Source organism: Lemur catta, chromosome 1, assembly GCF_020740605.2.
Source record: "Lemur catta isolate mLemCat1 chromosome 1, mLemCat1.pri, whole genome shotgun sequence".
NCBI classification, from domain to species: domain Eukaryota; kingdom Metazoa; phylum Chordata; class Mammalia; order Primates; family Lemuridae; genus Lemur; species Lemur catta.
The window spans coordinates 250,098,507-250,117,814 of record NC_059128.1 but is presented as its reverse complement, the minus strand read 5'-3'; the positions used below and the strand labels follow the sequence as shown (position 1 = coordinate 250,117,814).

Genomic DNA, 19,308 nt, shown 5'->3' with positions numbered 1-19,308 from the left:
ACTTTTTATTTTCAAGTATACTTAAATACAACTGAATATGTATTATCACATAAAAGCTACTGAAAAAGACAGTTTTATAACTAATTTAGGATGAATATTAATCAACTATGTTCATCAAAACCACCATCAACCAACAAATAGAGCAGAACTGGCCTTCACTTTAGTTTTAAAATGTGGTTAAGAATAAAGACAGAATAAAAGCATACGATTTCAATTACTCCCTGATGTGGAACGGCTATTGCAATTCTGTGTCTAGTTACCTCATCCTGCTGGAGACTGTCTTCTTCACTCAAATGCTAAATTTTCTCAGGATCTTCGTGGTCTGAAAACATTACTGTGTCATTTGGTTCAAGAGACAATTAAAAGGAGAAGCTTAAAAATATTAGAAATATGCAAAAATAACAATCAAAACCTTAATTTAGATACAAAGCCTAAGTTTAATGGACTGAATGACAGAAAATGTATTAGATACCCTCATATATTCTTTCCTCCTTAGCAGAGAGGTCGTCATAAAAAATATTGATATTGTAAAACATTTATCTAATTTCCACAAACAAAATATCTTTAATATATAATGGTTTTCTTTTCAAAGTGTTGTCTTCTTTTGACAATTCAAATATTGTTCACGTGTGGAATTGGTTCTTTATTTGAAATTCGGGAATAAAACAGAAAAAGTTGAATGAATTTGACAAGGAGTTAGGTGGATAACAAAGAAGAAGGAACAAAGAAGGTGATAAATGCAAGGACAGCAAAGTGATCTAGGAAGCAAAGAAGACAAAGTGTATTAGAAGTAGAAAGCAATGAGGGATACAGATTGTGAATAAGGTAGCTCAATAAAGGCTAACAAAGAGATCACCAGTAATTGAAAAATAAATGAGATGGCTAACACAATATGTAAGAGGAGGAGGGAAATAAAAGTTTGCTCATATACTGATTAGGTTATTTAACTGCTAAAGTGTGTATTATGATGTTTGAACAAATAGTTGAGCATTTTAAAGTGGTATTTGTATCAGACACAGAATGGAATTTCTTTGCTAAATAGTAAATGATTCTATTTCTTGTGTATCTACTAATCCTCTTTCTCAATTGCATCATAATTTCCCTTTTGCAAATGCTATAGCTGTTGCTACCAGGGAAAGAACTAATAGCAGAGGAATTGATTATGGTTCTTTTTTACAGCATATATTATTTTTAGATTAATATGTAAATGTTTTTCCAAAACTAAATCTACTCAAGGCATGCCTATTAGGTGTGTATGTTTATATAAATTCATAAAGGATCAAATTGATTAAAAATGTTTTCATTTCTTGTGAGTCCTAATCAAAGTCATTGTACATGCTATTAACCTTGGGAATAGAAGGCTAAACTGAAGTACAATGGTGAACTCCTGCTCAGTTGTTTTTCTTCATCTTAGGCATTAGTAGAGTTAGTTTTAGTTATTAATTTTGCAACAAACGAAATTGATTTATGTTCAATATGTAATAGTTTTAAGAGTTCGATGCCTTGGTACAATGATTTTTCTTAACACAAAGAAGTTAAGGGATCAGAATGTGTGAAATGCATATCCAGGCTGCACCTAGTGATGCCTGTGCATCTCTGTCATTCTTGGTCAGAGGCAAATAATAGGACATGGGAAAATTGCTGTAATCCTTTCTGAGGTTGTGGTGTGGCACATTTACAGGTCTGCATGAACAGTTGGATGCTTTCTCAGTTCATCATTCATGAGTTGTTTCACCAGCCCTGTCAACAGTTATTCCTCTAAGGAGCAATCATCCACATCTTGCAATCCTTGAGGACTACAAAGTCATCTTGAACTAGCAGTTAGATTGACGCTGCTTACTTTAGCCTCAAAATGGCACTTGTGTTATGATATAACACAACAGTTGCCAGACGAAAATAGAGTCCAATAGTAATTGGGAAGCTCCGAATGTTTGGCATAGTAGTAGTCTCTAGTTTAAGCGCTTGCCTTATGGCATTTCCCTGGATTTTTTGAATATTAATGCTTATTGTGGGGCATAAAAGATATACATCTTAATGAGAAAAACTGAAGAAGTATTCTAATGTTCTTGAACTGACAAGCTGGAGACTGAGATGGGCTCTACACAGATGACTTTTTTTTTTTAATAGGAATATAATAGCCTCTGGAGATACTGATCAAGACAGATAGATGTTTCTTCAGGTCTGCTTAGACACTAGAGATTTATGATATGAATCTATTAGAATATATTTTATCTGCTCCTTAAATCTGGAACAAAGAAGTGTCCTTGATTTGAAGAGGAAAGTTTTAAAAAGCACATCAATGTGAAATAGACGATTTGGACATTTTGCTGACATTTGGGAAATTTTTGTTTGGAAAAGAACATTCTTCTTGCTTCTAACTCTATAGCCAGAACCAGTGACTTTGATCAAGTGACATGGGATATTAATTTAGGAAATATAATTTGAAGCTGAAATTTAATTGCAAGGCACTGATGCACTCTCTCTTTCTCAATATATGTGAACATTTTATTAATTTTAACTAAAATTTTTATTTTAATTCACACAAAGTAGATGAACTATCATCTATTATTGGTGGCACAATAGAGAAAAATAATTAAAATATTATTTTCATAGCCATGGTTTTTTAACTACACCTCGGTAATAAAGCTTTGTCATTTTTACAAAAAAGATTACAAAGCAACTTTAATTGTTCTCAGTAGTTTTTTGCTTTTGTCATTCTTAGAACAATCGTGTATTATTTGATAAATAAAAACATATGGAACAGATTTCTAATTTATAAAGTATAATAAAAACAGATATCAGTGAAGTCATACCCATTACTGTCACTTGAATACCCTTCCCCATCCCATTGTCATGCCTCTCATTGTAGTGGAAACTAATCTGAATTTTTTAAAATTCAGAATTTTATTTGTATACTGTCTATATGTAATTACTATATGTATGCATTCTTACACAGTGCATTATTGATTTTAATTTTGAGCTTTTAAAAGTATTTTTATACTTTATGTAGTTTTAAATATTTTTATTTATTATTCAGCATCATTTTTCTAAATTTTATCCATGTTATTGCTATGGCTTTTTTCAGTGATTGCCATTATCTTATATAGTACAAATATATTATGATTTATTTATGTATTTTATATATTATATTGTTGGGCTGTTTCCAGTGTTTTGCAAATATAAATAATGTTCTAAATATTCTTGCACATATATTCTGGTGCACATTTGCACAATTTGTCTAAGCCTAGAAATGCAGCAATTAGCTTAAGAATTTGCATATATGACTTTATAAAATAATACTCATTTTTTATAATTATATCAATTTATCCCACTAGTAATGTATATAGTTACCTATGTTCTATACTTCCACCATTTTTGGTATTGTCAAACATTGCAAGTCCTATGAATATAAAAGTTCCTCACTATAATCTCATTTTGCATATTCCTAATCAGCAATGAGTTTTCAGCATATTTCATTTGCTTTTATTGTTTGGTTCTTGTCCACAGAATGTTTATTTTGTATATTAAAATATATACTGGATGATAATACCTTTCCAACTATATGTGCTGCAAATATCTTCTCCAATTTTTTTTCTCCTTTCACATTTTAAACATTTTTGTTGGTGAACAAATCTCTGATTTTAATGTGGCACAATTAGTAAACACTTCTTGTGTGTGACTATCATTTCTAGCCCAAGGCCACTAAGATATTCTTTCATCTTTTACAGGTTTATAGTTTTAGTTTTACTCTTATGTCTTTAATCTGTTTGAAGTTTATTGCTGTGGATCTTGCAAGATTGGGACCCAATTTTATTTCCTTTTTTTTTAAGTGAATAATCAATTGTCCCAGAACCATTAAACAGTCTCTCCTTCATTTATTAATGACTACAGTTACTCTTCTGTCATATAGTATATGTTCTTTAATTCATGAATTTATTTTGGGACTATTTTTTCTATTCCTGTTCTAAGATAACATTAATTTAAATATTTTAGTTTTTAAATTAATCTTGATATTTAATAAAGGAAGACTCCCAAATTTGCTCCTCTTCTTCAGTAGCCTCTTGGATAGTCCTGTGCCTTGTAATTCCACATAAATTCTGAAAAAAATCTGCTGAAAGTATTAGAGCTATTGCATTGAGCTTGTAGATCAATCTGGAGAGACACAATTGGATTGATCTTTTCATTCCAAAACATTGGATATATTTTTAACTTTTTTTGTCTTTTTAAATGTCTCACAAATTTTAATTTGCTGCCAACATACCTTACTGTATTTTAGATTATTCAGAGACAACATATTTTAATTACCACTGTGAATCAATATCTGATATCTTCTTTTAGAATATGTTTTCCAAATTTTTATTTTAGTTCTCCAGAAATGCAATTAATATTTTTACTTCAGGCTGGGCATGGTGGCTTGTGCCTGTAATCCCAGCACTTTTGGAGGCCAATGTAGGATAATTGCTTGAGGCCAGGAGAAGTTTGAGAACAGCTTGGGCAATATAGTGAGATTCCATCTCTATGAAAAAAAAAAAAAAGAATTAGCTGGGCATGGTGGCACGTGTCTGTAGTCCCAGCTATTCAGGAGACTGAGAAAGGAGGATATATTGAGCCTGAGAGTGAACTATGATTGAGCCACTGCACTCAAGCCTGAGCAACAGAGTAAGACTGTGTCCTGAAAATATGTATATATAAAATATATATATATCTTAATATTACATTTAATACTTTCTTGATATCTGTTTTAATTCTACTTTTAGAAATATTGATTGGATTTTCTATGCAATAATATTATCTCTGAATAATAGCAATTTTATTTCTTTTATTCCAACCCTTATAAATTTTATTTAATTTTCTTGTCTTACAGTATTGGTTAGGTCTTCCAGTACAATGTGAAGAGGCACTGTGATATAAGTTATTCTGGTGTTGGTTGTAATATAAAACAGAAGACTTCTAAATTCACTGCAAAAAATTAATTTTCATACTGGTTCTCTTTATTAAATTAAAGATACTTTTACTTTTCTGATAGTTCTGATCATAGATAAAATTTGAATTAATTATTTGATATGTCTGCTTTTTTTGAATTAATCATTTCCTTAGTCTCTTAATATGGTAATCATACTTACATATGTTTTAATTATGTATCATCCTTGCAATTCTGGACTGAACCAAGTATGGACATGCTGCAGTACCTTTTCATGAACTGCTAAATTCAGTTAAGTAATGTTTTGTTTAGAATTTTTGCATCTATTTAGGTAATTAAGTATGAAATCCCAATTTCCTTAAATACTAAGTTTGACAGTTGATATCTCTGACATTTTACTTTGACAGTTTTTTTTTTAAGTGTGAAGGTACATCCTCATTCTTTCAACTGCATGTTTTGGCTTGGGATTACCTTTCAATTTTTTTTTTTTTTGGAGCAATTTTTGTGAGACCATGGATAAGTCAAAAATTTGTGTTATTTTTGAATATGAGTTCCATTGTGGACCCAATGCAGTGCCAACAGCTCAAAATATCAATGAAATGTGTGGGAAGGATGTGGCTAATGAACACACAGTACATCGATGGTTTGAGAAGTTCCATTCTGGTGGTTTTAATTGTGAAAATGAGCCATGTGGGTGACCTGAGAACGAGGTGGATAATGATCAGCTGAAAGCTACAGTGGAATCGAATCCATCTCAACCTATGCATGAATTAGCAGCCAGGTTTTTGACATTACTCTTCCAATAATGTTGGACCATTTGAAACAAATCAGCAAGCTAAAGAAGCTGGATAGATGGGTTCTGCATGAATTATATGAGCATCAGAAGAGAAATCGTGTTGACACTTGCCTTTCTTTGGTTTTACAACATAAAGGTGAACCATTTCTACACCATATTGTTATGTGTGATGAAGAATGCATACTTTTTGACAATCACAAGTGTACAGCACTTGTGAATGGTTGGATAAAGATGAAGTGCTGAAACACAGTCCAAAACCAAATATTGATTTAAAAAAAGCTAATATTGTCTGTTTGGTGGCCCAGTGCTAGTATTATCCATTACAGTTTCATGAAACTTGGTCAATCGATTACAGTAGATGTCTGCTGCAACCAATTGGATGAAATGATGAAGATGCTCATGATTAAGCAGCCAAGATTGGTCAATAGAGACAAGCCAAACTTCTGGCAAGACCACATGTTGCAAAACACAACGCTGCTCAAACTACAGAGGCTGTGCTTGGAGACTCTCTGTCATCCACTGTATTCATCAGACCTTGCACCAACTAACTACCACTTCTTCCAGGCTTTGGAACACTTCTTGCAAAGAAAAATATTAAATTCTAAACAAGCTATGGAAAACACTTTTTGTGATTTCATCGTCACTGGGTCTCCAGGCTTCTTTGCTGCTGGCATAAGCAAGTTACTGTTAAATGGCAAAACTGTGTGGATAGTTCATGTGCATACTTTCAGTAATTGTACTGCTTCTTGTCTGAGATATAATAAACTAAACTTTTGATTCAAAATCGGACATTTCATATTTAATTACCTAATGTATTAATAATTGGCCTTTAGTTTACCTTTCACATCATATCCTTGCCTATCATTGATAACAAGGTTACACTGATCTCATAGAATGAGTTGGAGAGTATTTCTTTATTTTAATTCTTTTAAAAATTTTATATAGGTTTAGGAGGTACAAGTGCAATTTTGTTACATGGATATCTTGTACAGTTTTAATGATACATAGTGATAGTTTACCTATCACCCAAATAGTGTACACTGTAACCAACATATAATTTTCATCCCTCACCCACCTCCTACCTTCCCACCTTTTGGAGTCTCCAATGGCTATTATTACACTCTGTATGTCCATGTGCACCCATTGTTTAGCTCCCACTTATAAGTGTGTAAGTGAGAACATGAGGTATTTGACTTCCCCTTTCTGAGGTATTTCACTTAGGATAATGGCCTCCAGTGCCATCCATGTTGTTGCAAAAGACATGATTTCATTTGTTTTCGTTTTTTTTTTTTATAGCTGAGTAGTAGTCCATTGTATATATATAAAATTCATTACATATATATAAATGTATTTTAAATAATACATTTTAAATAATATATTATAAATGTATAAAATACACACATAGACACACCCCTCATTTCTTTATCCAATCATCTGTCAATGACCACTTAGGTTGATTCCATGACTTTGTTATTGTGCATAGGGCTGCAACAAACATACAAATGCAGGTTCTTTTTTTTACGATGATTTGTTTGCCTTTGGGTAGATATTCAGAAGTATGATTGCTGCATCAAATGGTAGTTCTATTTTTAGCTCTTTGAGAAATATCTACACTGTTTTCAAAACAGGTTGTACTAATTTACATTTCCACCAATAGTGTACAAGTGTTACCTTCTCTCCACATCCTTGGCAACATCTGTTCCTTTTGGACTTTTTAATAGTAGTCATTCTAACTCATGTAAAATGTTATCTCATTGTGATTTTAATTTTAATTTCTCTGATGATTAGTGATGTTGAAAATTTTTACAATGTTTTTGACACTTATATGTCTTCTTTTGAAAAGTGTCTCCTCATAAGCTTTGTCCACTTTTGAATAAGATTATCTCTCTCTTTTTTTTTTTTTCCTTGTTGAGTTGTTTGAGTTCTTTGGAGATTCTGAATATTAGTTTTTTGTCAAATGCATAGTTTGCAAATATTTTCTGCCATTGTATAGGTTGTCAATTTAATCTGTTGATTATTTCTTTTGCTGTGCAGATGTTTTCCAGTTTAAGTCCTATTTGTCTGTTTTTGTTTTTGTTGCATTTGCTTTTGAGGTGTTAGTCATAAAGTCTTTGCCTATATCAATGTCCAAAGAGTTTTTCTGAGGTTTTCATCTAGGATTTTTATAGTTTCAGCTTTTACATAATGTTGTTAATATATCTTGAGCCAGTTTTTATGTATTGTGAGAGAGATAGGGGTGCAGTTTCATTCTTACATATATGACTATGCAATTTTCACAGCACCATTTATTGAACAATGTGTCCTTTCTCCAAGTGTATATTTTTGTGAATTCTGTCAAAGATCAGTTGCTTTTAGGTATGTGGGTTTATTTCTGAGTTCTCTCCTATTTTCCATTGATATGTGCCTATTTTTATACCATTATCATGCTGTTTTTGTTGCTACAGCCTTGTAGTATAATTTGAAGTTGGATAATGCGATGCCTCCTACTTTGTTCTTTTCGCTTAGAATTGCTTTGGCTATTCAGGCTCTTTTTTGGTTTCATATGGATTTTAGGATTTTCTTTTCTAATTCTGTGCAAAATGACCTTGGTAACTTGATAGGAATTGCATTGAATCTGTAGATTGGTTTGGATAATTTGGCCATTATAATGATGTTGATTCGTTCAATCCAAGAGCATAGGATGTTTTTTCATCTGTTTGTGTCATGTACAATTTCTTTCATCAGTGTTTTTTGTAGTTCTCTTCTTAGAGATCTTGCACCTCCTTGCATAAATGTATTCCTAGGTATTTTATTTCTAAATATTGTAAATGGGATTGAGTTCTTGATTTGGTTTTCTTCTTGGTTGTTATTGTGGTACAAAAATGCTACTGATTTTTGTACATTGATTTTGGATCCTGACACTTCGCTGAAGTAATTTATGAAATCTAGGAGTCTTTTGGATGAGTATTTAGGGTTTTCTAGGTATAAGATTGTATCATAAGCAAACAGATAATTTGACCTCCTCTTTTCCAATTTGGATGCCTTTCATATCCTACTCTTATCTGATTTCTCTAGGTAGGGCTTCTAGTACTATTTTGAATAGGAGTTGTGAAAGTGGACATCCCTGTCAAGTTCCATTCTTGGGGGGAATGCTTTCTACATTTTCCCCTTCAGTATGATGTTGGCTGTGGGTTTGTCATATATGGATTTTATTATTTGAGGAATGTTCCTTCTATGCAAAGTTTTTGTGGGCTTTTGCATTATGAAGGGTGACTGGATTTTATCAAATGCTTTTTCTGTATCTATTGAGACGATTGCATGCTCTTTGTTTTTAATTCTATTTATGTGATGTATCAAATTTACTGATTTCTGTATGTTGAACCATCCTTGCACCCCTAGAATAAAACACACCTGAATGTGGTGAATTATCTTTTAGATGTGCTGTTGTATTTGGTTTGGGAGTTTTTTGTTGAGAATTTTTGCAGCTATATTCATCAGGAATATTGGCCTATAGTTTTTTGTTGTTGTTGTTGTTGTTGTTGTTGTTGTTGTGTCCTTGCCTGGCTTTGGCATCAGGGTGATACCAGCTTCACAGAATGAGATAGGGAGAATTCTCTCCTCCATGGTTTTCTGGAAAAGTTTCAATAGGATTGGCAGCAGTTCTTCTTAGTATTTCTGATAGAATTCAGCTGTGAATCTCCCTGGTCCTGGGATTGTTGCTGGTGTTGTTGTTATTGGGAGAATTTATTACTAATTCAGTCTCACTCCTCATTATTGATCTGTTCAGGATTTCTGTTTGCTCCTGGTTCAATCTTGAGAGGTTGTATTTTTCCAGGAATTTATCCATTTCTTTAAGGTTTTCTGGTTTGTGAGCATAGCTATGCTCATAGTAGTATCTGAGGATCTTTGTTTTTTTAGTACCAGTGTAATACCTTTTTTTCTTTGCTGATTTTACTTATTTGAATCTTCTTTATTTCTTGGTTAATATAGCTAGTGGTCTACCAATTTTGTTTATCATTTCAAAGAGTCAACTTTTTGTGTCATTGATACTTTGCATCGTTTTTGGTCTCAATTTTATTTAGTTTTCCTCCAATTTTTGTTATTTCATTTATTCTGTTAACTTTAGGTTTGGTTTGTTCTTGTTTTCCTAGTTCCTTGAGATGTGATGTTAGGTTTATCTTTTTGATGTAGGCATTTAACAGTATAAACTTTCCTTCTATCACTGCTTTTACTGTATATCAGAGGTTTTGATATGTTGTGTTTCTATTTTCACACATTTCAAAACATTTTTTATTTTAATCATAGTTTTAGCATTCATTCAAAAGCATATTATTCAATTTCCAGGTATTTGTATAATTTTGAGAGTTACTCTTAGTATTGAGGTCTAGTATTATTTCACTGTTGTCTGAGAAGTTACTTGATATGATTTCAATTTTTAAAATATTTATTGACACTTGTTTTGTGATCTAATATATGATCTATTTTGGAGAACATTCCATGCACTGAGGAGAAGAAGGCATATTCTGTAGTTGTTGGATAGAAAGTTCTTTAAATGTCTGTTAAGACATTTGTTCTAGAGTTCAATTTAAGTCCAGTATTTCTTTGCTGGTTTTCTGCCTCCATGATTTGTCTAGTACTGTCAGTAGATGGTCAAAGTCTGTCACTATTATTGTATTGTTTCCTATCTCTTTTTTTTTTATTTTTATATCAGCATATTATTTGGGTACAAAAGTTTAGGTTACATATATTGCCCTTGCCCCCACCCCCCAAATCAGAGCTTAAAGCATGTCCATCACCTAGGCTGTGAGAATGGCCTTTATCAAAAAGTCCCAAAACAATAAATGTTTCCTATCTCTTTTCATAGGTCTGGTAATATTCGTTTTATGAATATGGGTGCTCTGGTGTTGGGCACATATATATTTAAGATTGCTATATTTTCTTGTTGAATTGATTGTTGTATCATCATATAATGATTTTTTGACAGTCAAAAAATATTTAATTTAAAAACTTAAAATGTTTTATTAGGTATCAATATAGCAACTGCTCCTCACTTTTGGTTTCTGTTTGCCTGGAATATCTTTTTCCACTTTTTTACTTTGAGTCTGTAAGTATCATTATCAGTTAGTTGGATTTCTTGTTAGCAGCATATGAGTGAATCCTGGATTTATTCATTCCAACAATCTACATCTTTAAAGGGAAGCATTTAGGCATTTATTTTCGAGGTTAATATTCATATGTGAGGTATTGTTCCTGTCATAATGTTAATTGTCATCTAGTCACTTTGTAGTCTAAATTGTGTTTTTGTTTTATAAGACTTCTAAGTTTTATACTTTCATGTGTTTTTATGATGGCAATTATCTCTCTTTCATTTCCATGTTTAGAATTTCTTTGAGCATCTCTTGCAGGGCCAATCTACTAGTGACAAATTTTGTTAGTGTTTTCTTTTCTAGGAAAGACTTTATTTCTATTTCATTTATGAGGCTTACTTTAGCAGGATACAAAATTCCTGACTGACATTTTTTTTTCTTGAAAAAGACTGAAAATTGGACTCTGAACTCTTCTCTCCTTCAATGTTTCTGCTGAGAAGTCCACTGTTAGGATTGTCTTTATAGGTAATTAGATACTTTTTCCTGCTGCTTCTAGGATTTTAAAATTCTTTTGTTTTACTGTTGACAAGGTTAATTTGAAATACCTGTTTTTAAGCTCTGAAATTATTTCTTCTGTTTGTTCTAGTCTACTTTGAAAGCTTTCAACTGTATTTTGGAATTCCTTCAAAGAATTTGTCATTTCTGGAAATTGTTGTTTTTTTTTTAATATCTGTGTGTTTAGTAAATTTTCATTCATATCCTGAATTGTTTTTCTGGCTTTTTTTTTTTTTAATTTTTTCTTAATGCTCATTAACCTTCTTTATAATCCACATTTTGAATTTTTTATCTGACATCACAGACTTTTCATTTTGTTTAGGATTGCTAGAGAAGTAGTATGATCCCATGGGGGTGTCACAGCACCCTGTTTTTTATACTGCCAGAATTCTTATACTGGTTCCTTCTCTACTGGAGAAGCTATCATTTTTTATTTTTGATTTCCTTTCTTTTAGATGGCATTTTCCCTACCCCTTGAGGGAGTGACTACAATGTATGTTGCAGATGGTCACTTGGATTTGATTCTGGATGCTTTCAGGGGGTCAAGTCTGTACGCAGTGGCTTTGTCAAATGCCACCTGTGATAGCAACATGTTGGGTGTATAATCTTTGCCTTCTGCAATGACCAGGATTGTGGAGGTCTCAGAAATCTGGCATTGTGCACTTTTGTGGCAGATTTGTATTGGGTAATGCAGCTCAATCTCTGGGCCAGTAGGTGGCACTTATGGGTAAGAGCTGGATGAGCAGAGGCAGATGGACATGTGCTTGTTTACTGTGAGGTGCACTCTGTTTTCTAAGGTGATGGGCTTGTCTGTGGAATGCCCAGTGCCCCGAGTTTTCTGCTTAGCCCTTGAGTGAGGGACAAAGCTGGGTACAGCTGGATTGTTAATCTCACCCATGGATACCCAATGACAAGCACAGGCACCAACCCTGATGGGAGTGGGGTGGGAGGATCCTGATAAAATGCACTGAGGTCTTTGCAGGGGGCGTAAAGGGCTGCAATAGTTCCACATCCTAGACAGGCATGAATATGATCCACTCCCCTATCACACCACTGTCTTGCAGTTCATGATTTTTAATTCAGTCAGACATTCTTGTCTGCCTCTGGGCCACAATATCATTGACAGTCATGAAAAATACCTGTCCCATAGCTCTTTACCACAATATCTTCTGGACAGAATCTGCTCCTTGAGCTCAAAACAAACAGTTTTATAGCTCACCTGTTCTCTGCTGCAGGAATGATGCTGCATTGTGCAGAGAGGGGGAGAGGTCCTGCCTTTCAGCACGTATAAATATATGCCAGCTATGATGGTGTTGGCAGTTTCAGTTGGCCAGACCTCAGTTCCCAGGGATAGTGTTTGGCTTCCAATGGTGGTGGACTAGGCTATGCAATCCCCAATCTCTAGGCCCCTGGATGTGTGCTTGAGTCCTGAGAAGACAGGACTGGGATGGGGCTGGCGATAGGAAGGGGTGGGCTGGTCTCCAGGCTGCTGGTAGAACTCTCAGGTGGGAGCAGTTTGGCTGCACTATGTGCCACCAGGGATGACAGGCCCCTCTCAGTAGGAGCAGCAGAGGCAGACAGCTATGGGGCACGCAGTTTGCTTGACCCTCCATCCTGCAGCAACTGTGGTGGGACTTGTCCTTGGGGTACGTGAAAGTGCATGGCCTTCCTGCTTCCTCTCTGGCCTGGCAGAGGCAGAAGCCCCATGTCAGGACACATATCTCTGGAGACTGGGTCCTCAGAATGGTGCCAGGCTGCAGCTAGAATGTTTAGGAGGATGCAGGGTGGCTATCCTGCGTTCCTGCCACCAGAGAGAGTGGGCCCCTCTCAGGAGATGCAGCAGAGGGAGGCATCTGTCCAGTAGGTGGTCTGCTTGTGTCTCCTTCCAGCAGCTGTGGTGATGGTATTTCTCCTTGGGGTATGTGAAAGTACCCAACCTCCCTGCCCCCTCCCGGGCCTGGTCAGTAGTGGCGGCAGCAGTTGCCCCAAGGCAGGATGCAGTAAGCCTGGCTTTTTAGAATGGCACTGGGCTGCAGCCACTCAGGGCTCAGAAATCTGTGGGACTCCATGTGAATTTGAGAAATGCCTCTGTGCAACATCTAGGCAACTCCCTGTTTTAGTCTGGAGGTCCGTGAGGATTGAGGGGCTCTCCCATAGCTAGGATTGTAAAAGTCTGTGGCTTGGTGGGAGTGGGGAGTCCCAAGGTTCTCTCACTCACTGGTTTCCTGCATCAGGGAGCTTCTCCTGGCTGCCTGCCAATCCCACCCAAGCAGACTGCCTGGCTTCCCCCTCCTTTGTTTTCTGAGCTTCCATTGCTTCTCTGTCAAATTCCAGTGTCTCTCTTAGATGATCTATTCAGAGTGTGATATCTACTCCCTATTTTGGTTCCTCTCTGTGGAAGTGGCATGCACTAGCTGCATCATCAGCTATCTTTAACCCTCCCCTCCATTGTAGTCCTTTAGAAGAGTTTATATAATATTTAAATGATCTCTTTTTAAAGTTACAGTTTACTCAGAAAACATTTTGTCTTGGAATTTATTTTTTGAAACATTTAAAAATATCTGATTCAATCAATTTATTTGTTTCAGAAATGTTTAAGCTTCATTTCTTCCTAATTCAATTTTGATAACATTGATTTTTAAAAAAAAAATTGTCCTTTTATTTAAATAGCAGAACTGTTTTCATTTTATTCATCAAAGTCTCATAGACACACACACACACACACACACACACATACTCATCTTAGTATTTTAAAAGATATATAATGGTTCTTTTTTGTTTTATTCGATATTTAGAAGACAATTTCTAAATACATACATTTATATATTTATGAATTTTATTACCATATAATTTATTTAAATTTATTTGGAATCTAATTGAGACAGGCTTTTTGAAATTTTCTTAATATCTCATTCATAGCCTAGTATGTCATCAAATTTTTGTCAGTACACTCTTTGTTCCCAAGAATAAATATTTTCCAATTGTTAGTTTCAGGGTGCTATATGTATCTTTTAATCTAGATTGATAGTTATATATGTGTGTGTGTCTTTTTATATATATATGCTAATATTTTTGTGGTTTTAACTTCTCATTTTTGAGAGAGGAATGTTGAAATCTTTCAGTATGGTAGTAGATGTCAATTTTCCTGTGCAATTCTATCAACTTTTGCTTTAGGAAACTTGAGACTACTGAAGTAGAGGCTACTGGTTGTCCTCCAAAATCTGTTCTCTTCTTCTTCCATAGTAATAGCAACTATACAGATTACCATTGCCAGCCTCCTTTGCATTAACCCATGAGGTTATCACTAAGATATGGCTAATGGCCAATGGAATATAAACAGTATGATGTGTTATCTTTTGAAAGTTATTAGAAGATAGTTGCCAGAGACATTTTGCCCTCTTTTTTGTCCTTTCTTCTAATTTAGCATAGGACACAAATGTCACCTTCTTGGACCATGAGGATGAGGACTATACCTAAGTGTGACTGAAAGAAGAGATAGAAGAAGGCTGATTCATGAAGAATTTTAGGTGCATAGTTCTCATACCAGCATTGGATAGTTTGCTGCTGTACTTTAAATAAAGGAGAGGAAAATGAACTACTTAGCCATTGCTATTTTATTAATAAATTTTGGAACACTAGGCTCTAAAGATTCCTAACTAACATTGCTATTTTATTAGGTGTAAAAAATACAGAATTGCTATGTCATCCTTGCTAATTGAACATTTAACATTATGAAGTGACTCTTACCTTTCTTTATACATATTTGTCCTAAAGCCTACTTTTCTGATATTACTACATCCACTTTGGATTCTTGTTCTAATCTTCTTTTCGTAAATTTGGGGGTATTTATGTTTTATGTATATTTCTTGTAAACACAGTATTGTGGGATGTTGTTTGATTTTCCATTTAGACAATTTTTTTTGTTGTTTAACTGACAAATATAGTCATTTAGATGATTGATATATTTTGACATTCCTTCTGTCTTATTTAGGGTTTTATGCTTTTCCCACTTTTAATGAACTTTTTATCTTTTCTTTCCTTTCATATATCAACTGATAATCTTTACTTTTTATTGATTTTTACCTGGTGAAATATGGAAGTTTTGAGTTCTACCATTTTCCATGTATACTTCAATGTTGTCTGAATAATTCTCAGACTTTAGGGACTTTTTCAGTGTGAGCAACTCTAACCTGATTCACAAACTATTTCATTCATGATTTTCATTTCTCCTTTTTAGCTGAACATATTTTACATTATTATTATTAATCATTATGTAAAGGTAACTTTTATTTATACTTTCACACATTTATATCTTTTCTTGGCTTAAACAACAGAAATTTGCCATCGTACACTTAGAAGCTAGAAGTCCAGAATCAAGGCTTGGTACCTTCTGAGGGCTGTTGGGGAAGAATCTGTTCAGGGCTCTCACCGTGGCTTGTAGATGGCTTATTCATGTTCATATAAAGTTTATGTATTTCCATGTGTCTTTCTTATACCATTTTTTTCTCTCTGCCATTCTTCTTGGCATCACAGATATTTTTTTTCTTCTGAAATTTATCATTTAGAAATTTCTTCTAGGAACAATTATTTTTAGTAAAATCAGCTCTAGTTCATTAGAAAGTGTCATTATTTTACTCTCAGTATCAATAGATAATTTTGCTGTGCAAGCAAATCTAGGTCGATGGTTATTTTTTTCTTACCATTTCAAAAATATTACTCCACTGTCTTCTGGTTGCCATTGTTACTGTTGAAAGCCTTGCTGCCAATCTATTGGTGTGTTGGTCTATTATGTCATCTTTACGGTTGCTTCTGTGCTCTTCTTTTTATCACAGCTCTCTTGCAATATTGTTATAATTTACTTATAATGGTTCACAAATATTATGGCCATTCTATGAATTTACATCTGATCAATTCTGATATTCCATTTGAAGGATTTTTAGAGGCAATAAATTTTAGTCAATATTGTTGAAATCGCAACATTATCATAAAAACTATCAAATTTTTCAAAGGAAGAGGATTTCTTCTCACAAAATGAGGCCTACTGCACACTTCAATAACACATATACTAAAATTGGAATGATAACAGAGAAGGTTAGCATGTCATCTGTGTGGAGATGACATGAAAATTCACAAAGTATTCCATGTATTTTATATATTTGAAATTTGTTAAAGGAGTAGATCTTAAATGTTTTCACCCTCCAAACCCCACGAAAAACATAACTATGTCAGGTGATAAATATGTTCATTACTTTAATTTTGGAAATAATTATACAAGGTGTACTCATGTCAAAACACTGCATCTTAAACCTAAAGTAATTAACTTTTTGTTAATCATACCTCAACAAAGTTTAAAAAGTGTATAAAATTTGGTTTCAAAAAAACATGATCTCATTGACACTAGGTACAAGAAAGTCTATATGCAATTTAAAAAAATATTTATGTAAAACAATAAAATTATTTTAGGAGAACAAAGATAGTTTTGCATAAGAATGATTTTTTCCCCCTCTCATTCTCCTATTAAATATTGCTGAACATTTTCCCCAGTTCCAGTAAGAGGTAGGGCATTTTAGTTTAATAACCAGGCAGAGGGAAAAAAAGTTACAAAATAAAAAGTAAGATGACTCCTCTTCCCATGAGCAAACATGGGGTGTTAAATTATTTCTAGCTTATTATTTCTGACTTAAAAATTCTCACTTCTACTTTTTGGGGAAGCAAGTAAGATTAATGTTGTAGGCATAAGTATTTAAAATAATAAAATAAAATTATTCACAGATTTGTAGTTCAAATTTCAACTTGAAAATAACACTACCTCCATTTAAAATCATTCTCTTAAATTTGTAGGACCAATTCATACATTCATTCATTAATTCAGCAAATATTATTAAACTAATAATGTAGAATATTAATCGATGACCACTCTCTTGGATTTCTTTGACACCTACTGAAAAGAAGAGCCAGAAACATAATGGAGAATCACCTTAAATTAAGAACAAAAAAAAAAAGGGAAAATGATAATTTCATTACATGATTATAATATAAAGCAATTATTTTAAAAAGCCCTATGACGGGGGAAATAGTTGTAAATTCATATAAACTGGTAGCCTTTATTTTAAAATTCTCATATATTTAGGTCTTTTTCAGAAACTAGAAGTAGGTTAATGCATTCAATGCCTTCCTTGAAATATTGATCCTGTAGTTGCAAATTACTGCAAAGTTGAACTTTATCCAAAGTCATTTTTGCTACTGCTTACAGGTTCATGTTAGGCTGCACCTCTATTGTACTGAGCTCAGAAATAACCCAAATACCTACTGTGAATCCTTTATAATGAGAGCAGTTTTAATCCTCAGCCTCCCACTGTAAGCTGTTCTTACTGTGAATTTGTTTCATTGATAATATTTTAGCTTATCTTCTTTAAAAGTAACACTTATTTCATCTTTTGAAACATCTTTGATGTTTTTGAAGGATTGCACTAAGCAAAGCAATGATTCTTAATCTACTTTTTTGCATTAAAAATTGTAAACTATCATGAGTGAAGATACTTAATATCTCTAGGTATTTGTATTTTGAAGTTAAATTTGATAACATAAAGTAACTGTGCAAGTAGTGTGAAAATATCTAGTAAATGTTGATTTTCATTCAGGATATCAGAGTTTAACTCAGAAATCAATATATCTCTTCCACTGCTAGTTAATGAAGGGATGTGTCTGTGAATTACAGAGAGTAAATGTAATTATTTTTATTGGTGGTTTTTGTTTTAAAATAAAAATCTATGTGTATGAGGCCAGAAAATTAAATTAAATTAAAAAATAATCTATGCCCTCTTGAAGTTTACCTTAGAAAACACATGAAACTAAAATAAATATATATGAATAAATTTAAATAAGTGAACCAAAATTGAACCAGTCAAAACATTTTCAGCAGGAAGAAAAAAAAATCCTTGAGTTAGTTTAATGAAAGAAATAAATTCTGACTTCCAAAGTATGGGTTTTGTTGTTAGACAGAATAACTTTCAACTTTCAACTCAACTTGCAATGCCTTTAGGTAAATTTTCTCATCTTTTAAAGCCTTAGTCTGCCTACCGCTTCCCCAAGGTTTTCTTTTTGTAAGATGTGGTTGATGTGTAATCCCTAGCACAGCCCCTGGCACACATCTCAACTACTTGCAAAGATTTCATTCCTCCCACAGCCTTATTTGTTATAGGAATATTTTAGAGACTGAGAAATTGAAGTGCTAAGTTAAAAATAGTTTTAAAAAAATCAGTGAGTTACCCCAAGCTAATTTTATTTTGCTTCTGTGTGGCAGGAAAATTGGGGATAATTACACTTTTAAAAAAATAAGTAAGATTAAGTAGGATTTATCTTTCTTTATCTTTTTTCCTCAAATCAAGTCTTCTAGTAAATACTTTCATTCAAGTGAAAGGGCTCCTAGAAACTTGGAGCTACCATTTCACTAAAGCAGTGATGTGTTAGGGGTCACATAGACTTGATTTTGAATTATAGTTCTCCTCCTAGAATCTGTAGATTCTATTGTTTTATATGATAAATTAGGGTAGTAATATCTAAATTGTAAGGTCACTATGAAGATTAAATTATAAAATGGATACAACATTCTAGGCAAACAGAAACAAGGCAAGAGATGCCAATAATTTTTAATATGTATTGTAGTTTGAAGTAAGGTGGAGAGATCGTATGTATGCATGCGTACAGGAAAAATAAATAAATTTCTAACTACCCTTGAGTTTTTATCTGGGATCCTGAAACAAAAGACAGATTAATAAGAAAAAAACAAACAAGAGTTTATTAACATTTATTTCTCATATATACATGGGAGATATCCAAGAAATAAGTAATTCTCAAAAATGTGGCTTAGAATATAAGCTTATATAACATCTTCAGCAAAGGACAATTTAATTTTAGCAATGTGACAAAACAAAGGAAAAAGACTTTGAGTCTTTAGGGGCAACAAATTG

At 33.4% G+C, this 19,308-nt stretch overlaps 1 non-coding gene across 1 annotated transcript; it reads left to right on the top strand.

Annotated features, from left to right (window-relative positions):
• The first annotated feature begins 16,381 nt into the window (after positions 1–16,381).
• LOC123631224 lies at positions 16,382–16,487 on the top strand. The gene has a single exon (XR_006733082.1). It is a non-coding gene; the product is annotated as a U6 spliceosomal RNA (small nuclear RNA).
• Positions 16,488–19,308: the final 2,821 nt, after the last annotated feature.